General features: G+C 40.6%; 1 long non-coding RNA gene across 1 annotated transcript; it reads left to right on the forward strand.

The window, feature by feature from the left end:
• Window positions 1-28: 28 nt before the first annotated feature.
• On the forward strand, window positions 29-3215 carry LOC144615036 (uncharacterized). Its single transcript, XR_013553373.2, has 2 exons — window positions 29-592; window positions 689-3215. It is a non-coding gene; the product is annotated as an uncharacterized LOC144615036 (long non-coding RNA).
• Window positions 3216-6739: the final 3524 nt, after the last annotated feature.

Raw genomic sequence — 6739 nt, forward strand, 5'->3', positions numbered from 1 at the left:
GTAAAAAGAAGATAATAATACCTACATTCTTTTTTTTTTTTAACGTTTATTTAATTTTGAGACAGAGAGAGACAGAGCATGAATGGGGGAGGGTCAGAGAGAGGGAGACACAGAATCTGAAACAGGCTCCGGGCTCTGAGCTGTCAGCACAGGGGCCCGATGCGGGGCTCGAACTCACGGACCGCAAGATCGTGACCTGAGCCGAAGTCGGCGCTCAACCGACTGAGCCACCCAGGCGCCCCAATAATACCTACATTCTAACATGTATGACAAGCAGGTGGTATTTAATAAATGGCAGCCTTTTGTTAATGTTATTTATTAGTTATTGCTTATAGCAAATTATTATTTGTATGTAAGTCATTAGTTTTATTATTGATTAATACATGATATCCGATTTTGCTATTCTGGCAGGAAGGTGGGCCTCAGTTCCTCTCTTAAAACAGAATGATAGTTTTTATTAATTCATATTTTTAAAACATGTTAGATACATTTTTGTAAAGTAAAAAAAATTCTTTTCTACACATTTTTCTTAACTGTTTGAAGCTTGTTCATTCACCTGGTAACAAAGAAAAAAGAAAAACTCTTTTCACAGGTAAGTGAACAGTTAAACTTCAAAAGAACCAACCATAGTAAAATTGATACTGCTTTCATAGACACCGTACTTTTATTTATTTATTTATTTATTTAGAGAGCAAGAACAGGGGAGGAGCAGAGAGATTGGGAGAGAGAGAATCCCAAGCAGGCTTGATCCACACTGTGGGGCTTGAACTCACAAACTGATCATGGCCTCAGCCAAAATCAAGAGTTGGATGCTTAACTAACTGAGCCACACCCAGGTGCCCCTGTTCTCTTGATTATAGTGTTCATATATTATTTTCATAGTGTGAAATAGGAATTGTATTTAGTAAATCATAGTTCACATAAGAATTACATATGAATACTTTTTGTTTTTGTTTCCTCTCTTCCTTGTTTTATTATTATTATTATTTTAATTTCATGAAGAGCATGGTGGCTTCCAGGCATTCAAAAAACTTAAAATGTTTTATAACCATGACCTTGGTCATTTCCTATTACTGTGGCCTCCTCAGGCCCAGGTTTCTACCTTCCATCCCCCTTCCCATTGCCCATCTATCTCTATACCATAGCCAGTTAATTTTCAAAACATTAAGTTCTCTAACAGCCTTACCCTCTGTTCACCAATCATCAACATCTCCCTCCCCCTTGAGAATAAAGCTCATACTTCTGCTGGCTTTCAAGACTTTTCATGCTGGGTCCACCTTGCTCTTCCAGATTCCACACTCCCAAGTGCTTTTCGTATATACTATAGACTAACCTGTGAATGCCCCTGTGCTTCCTTACTTTCATGTTTCTGAGTGTTATGCATGTATTTTTTTTTATTTTAGCCATAATTTAAAAATTAGGAGAGTTTCCATTAACACTGTGATTTTTCTTCTTTTTTTTTAATTAAATTTTTTAAATTTATTTTTGAGAGACAGAGACAGAGCACAGGTGGGGGAGGGGCAGAGAGAGAGGGAGACACAGAATCCGAAGCAGGCTCCAGGCTCTGAGCTGTCAGCACAGAGCCCGACGCGGGGCTTGAACTCCTAGACCACAAGATCATGTCCTGAGCTGAAATCAGACGCTTAACCAAGTGAGCCACCCAGTCACCCCTCTTCTTCTTTTAAAAAATCAGTGTATCTGGAGACATGGGACTCATATTCAGCAATGGTGAGCTGGCACACGTGGCTTCTACCTAGTTTTCTCCAGACCTGTGCTAGGCCCTCTCAGTGTAAGAAGGAAGGAAGGAAGAAGGAAGAATTCATATTCTTCATTTCCAGGAAATTTTCTTATATGATTTCCTTGACAATATCCCCTCTCCATGCCTCCACATTTTCTGTTCTATATTTCTGAAACCTATTAGTTGGATTTTCTCATATCTACATGATTTTCTAATATATACATGAAAACATCAGTATCAGAAATTTGACTTTAGAAAGATCTTTCAGGTAGCAGTTTGGGGGACAGTTCAGGAACCCAGGCTTAACCCAATGAGAGCAGGCAGAAAATTTAAATAGACAAGGTCAGAACTAATGGACCTGATTCTATGGCATGAGGAGAAATGGAAGGAGAAATAACAAATATTCAGAAAGTAGGATGGATGGACCTTCTTGACAATGTGGAGAGTGAGAAAGGGGGAGAAGTTGAGAAAGACTGTCAGAAGCGTGGCTTGGGTGATGGGGAAGGTGTTCGTTCCCTAAAAGGTGTGGATTATTTGAAGTAGGGGAGTATCATGATCAGATGTAGATTTTTAAAAGATCATTTACTAAAACTAAAGTGTGGGTGACAATTTGATGGGGGAACAGGATATTTACATAGTTGCAATGTATCTATCTAAAAATTGTTAATTACAAAAGAAAAAATAGTAACTTTTTAAAAACTTGGAGTGTGTTGGAGGAAGTCACTGAGATGACACGACCCTCATTTGACCCTCAAGCTGGATTGGAGCCTCCTCACCTCTCCCTTGTCCTTGGAATGTAAATGCCCCCCCCCCACCCCATCCCCACTATGGGAGTTGTTCTGAGAATGTAGCCTGGAGACAGTAAGGTGTTGAAACCATCTGGATGAGGGGTGCCTCAGGGGACTGGGTGGCTCAGTCCGTTAAGCGTCTGACTTCATTAACCGTCTGACTTCAAGCTCAGGTCCGGGTCATGATGTCATGATGTCGTGTTTGTTAGTTTGAGCCCCCACTCTGTGCTGACAGCTCAGAGCCTGGAGCCTGCTTCAGATTCTGTGTCTCCCCCTCTCTCTTCCCCTCCCCTGCTTGCACTCTGTCTCTCAAAAATGAATAAATGTCAAAAGAAGAAGTAGAAGAAGAAGGAGAAAAGAAAGAAAAGAAACCATCTGGATGGTATATGTGACTGAACCCTGTTGAGGCCTCTGCAAAATAAACTTTTAAGGTTTTGGCATGCGGGGGGCAGATATTTCCTCCTCTTGCTGCTGCCCAAGGCAACCCTCATAACAAAGTTTCCTTCATTGGGGCGCCTGGGTGGCTCAGTCAGTTAAGCATCCAACTTCGGCTCAGGTCATGATCTCACAGTTTGTGAGTTCAAGCCCCGTGTCAGGCTCTGTGCTGACAGCTCAGGGCCTGGAGCCTGCTTCGGATTCTGTGTCTCCCTCTGCCCCTTCCCAGCTCACGCTCTGTCTGTCTCTCTCTCTCTCTCTCTCAAAAATAAACATTAAAATTAAAAAAAAAAAAAAAAGAAAGTTCCCTTCCTTATTAAAAGTGCCATCTACCAACCTGGAGTGGTGTGCCTCTTTCTCTGGTCTCTCCTTGCCCGCCATGTCAGGGGGCCAGTGTGCAAATCAACAGAACATATTACCTCAATTAAGTGATCAAGGCTAACATGACCAATACTGAGACGAGCATCTTGTATCTTCTGATATGATATACTGAATTAATCCTGTCAACAATGCATGACCCGAATATAAACACAGGGAAAACCTCAGGCAACTCAAGTTGAGGGATGTTCTGTAAAAAAACTGGCTGATACATCAAAAACTGCAAGGTCATGAAGGACAAGAACCAAGGAACTCTTTCAGATTATAGGGAAGAGACATGATAATTAAATACAATGTGTAATCCTAGGTTAGATCCGGGACTAAGAAAAATTACTGCTATAAAATATATTGTTGAGACAATTAATGAAATCTGACTATGGATTATGATTTCATTAATTATGGAAATTCATTATGGAATCCATAAATAGGGATTATGATTTCATTATTATATCCAAGAGGTTTTTTTTTTTAACTCTTTTTAAAAAAGTGTTTATTTATTTATTTTGAGAGAGAGGGAGTGGGGTAGGGGCAGAGAGAGTGGGAGAGAGAGAGAGAGAGAGAGAGAGGGAGAATCCCAAGCAGGCTGTGCACTGTCACTGGGGCTCTAACGTACGAACCATGAGATCATGACCTGAGCCAAAACCAAGAGTCAGACACTTAACCAACTGAGCCACCCAGGCACCCTGAAGAGAGTTTTTTTTTTTTTTTTTTTTTTAAGCAATGTTAAATTTCCTGCTTTTGATAATTATACTGTGGTTATATAACAGAATGTCCTTTTTCGCAAGAAATACACATAGAATACTTAGCAAAAGAGCATGATGTCTTACTCTCAAAAAGTTTAAAAAAGGATTTTCATTAGATAGACAGAAAATGGAAAATGGAAACAGTGGGGTAAAAAGTTACCAATGAGTCTGAGTAAAGTGGATAAAGGCTCAGGACAGCATCAAGCTTAGAGACAAGAAGTGAGAGGTGGCTCTGGGGCATGTGTCAAGGTGATGGATTAGCAAAGCTCCCTCGTGTCCAGCCGTGCTGAGCTAGCAGCAGCCCGGCCCATGGGCTGACGCAGTGTGGGAAATGGTCACAGAAGGGCAGAGAGATGCCCTGTGGCTAATGAATTCCGGGAGTGGGGAGCCAGGCCGCCAGAAGACAAAGTACCAGCAGAACTCCCTACTCAAGTACACTCTTACTCCTTCCATGCAAAACAGAGGGTAAAGAAATGGTGGACACAGATTCTCAAATACAAAACTGAAGAGAGACAAACCAGAGTCATCATGTATAAAAATAAGTAAAATTAAAAAAAAAAAGAATAAAAAAAGAATCACCATTTGTATACGACCAACAACATAAAGAGATATAAAAAGTCATCAGGGAAGAGTTAAGACCAAAGGAAGCAGAGGTAATTGAACAAAATTCCCAAGACTTTATGATAAATATGATGAATATTTTCAGAGGTGAGCGATAATTCATACATAGCAGGCAACCAGACATCGAAGACCTTTTCACTGTTTTCCAAATGTCATTCGGATTTTTAATGATCTATTTAGTCGCAGCTTCTCAAATTAGCTCCTTCACTCATGGAGTCAGAATTACTCCCGAAAAAGCTAAATAGAAGCCCTGAAACTGCGACAGAAATTAAAATTAGCACCACAGAATTAAAAAAAAAAAATGCACCACACACCTGGGAATATGACAGAAATGAATGTGACCTTCAAAGGCTTAAGGGTGCATGAATGGTTCCCTCATCTGCCCATTTGGCTCACTGGTCTGGCCCCTGCATCCGCTGTGCTGAATGAATGCAGTATCTTTCCTGGAGCAGATTAACAACACAGTCTCTGGTACACGGGATCCAAATTTAGATCTAATATATTTAACTTCATCTCTACCATATTTTTTTTTTCCCTCTTTTCTCTCTCTACTTACTGAGTCTTTTCTGTTGCTTCTTATTTTCTTTCACTATCTTTCATTGAATTGATTTTGTTTGTTTTTTTTCCCCCTCCAGCCTTTAGAAGATATATCCTATCCTGCTTCCTCTGCTGCTGCTTTTCCTTTCCTTCTCTGATGCCTCCTGGGAGCATCGGACCCACTGGCTCTCTGCAAGGTCTTTACTCTCTCCAGGATGCCTTCTCCCATTTGGGGGTCTGCTTGCCTGGTGTGTTCTTCCCTTCTTTCTTTGCCTGGTTAACACCCGTTCGTTCTCTCGCTGAGGCCTGCCTGGCAGAACTTTCTGAGATGTTGAAAATGTTCTACATTTGCACAATCCAATTTGGTAGCCACGAGCTACGTGTGTGTGGCTTTTGAGTGCTTGAGATATGGATGGTGCGAATGAGAAATGAAAATTAAAATTTCATTTGATTTTAGTTAATTTAAACATAAGTAGCCACATGTAGGCAGTGGGTATGGTATTGGGTCCCTTGCCTAGGTCAATAATCATGTCTCAGAAATCTTTCTCTGGCCTCCCTGATCAGGTGAAGCCTCTCTAATATATACACTCATGGCAGCAGGTGTGTCTCATTTCGAGATTTTTTTTTAATTTTTAAAATTTTTTTCATTTCTAGATTTTCAGTAAGTTGCAATTTTACATTTCTTTGTATGATTACTTAATGTTTCTCCCTCTCTCCCCAACCCCGTCTTTTTTTTTCTGGTCTCTAAGAGCCCATGTGAGTCATAAAGGTGGCTGGGTTTGAGAATAATTTTTGGGATACAATGGACAGTGGTAGCTACTTGATTAAACCTGAGGAGTAAGAAGAGAGGAAAGCATCGAGGATGAACTCTAGGTTCTTGTGTGTGCAACTGCATTTCCTCTCATTTACAACACATTGCAGGAAGGGGCGGGACAAATTGGGCGGGGGCGGGGGCGTGGGGGGGGGGGGAATATACCAGCACTGGTTTTGATTTGTGGTGATTGAGATCCTGTGAGGATATACAGGGAGGACATGCCTTGAAGTTGGATTTAGAACTTGGATCTTGAATAAAGGTCTGGCCAGGAGCTGAAAGATAAAACTTTTAAACATACGTACATATATGGTGATTATAAGAGTGCCTATAAATGAGATTACCCAGGGAGAGTGTGATGCAGGGAGGGGAACGTTTTCCTTTCTTCTCTTCTAGGTTCTTTGGCTCGTCTAATAATTAAATCGATGCAAGACAGATTAACAGGAGAAAAACAAACTTAATTCATAATATTTCAGCTCATAGAAATATGAGACTCACAGAAGTGACCAAAGCAGGCAGCTTTTTTTTTTTTTTTTTTTTTTTTTTTTTTACCTGTTAGACAAGAAAACAGTAAATGTGTGAAGAATTGACATGACAAAGTTTGGGCTTGGGGTAGTAAATTAGTGAAGAAGTGATAAGTTTATTTATACAGCATTCTTGGCCCTGAACTCCCTATCTCTGGTGGTTA

This window comes from Panthera onca, chromosome F2, assembly GCF_046562875.1.
Source record: "Panthera onca isolate mPanOnc1 chromosome F2, mPanOnc1 haplotype 2, whole genome shotgun sequence".
Classification (NCBI taxonomy): domain Eukaryota; kingdom Metazoa; phylum Chordata; class Mammalia; order Carnivora; family Felidae; genus Panthera; species Panthera onca.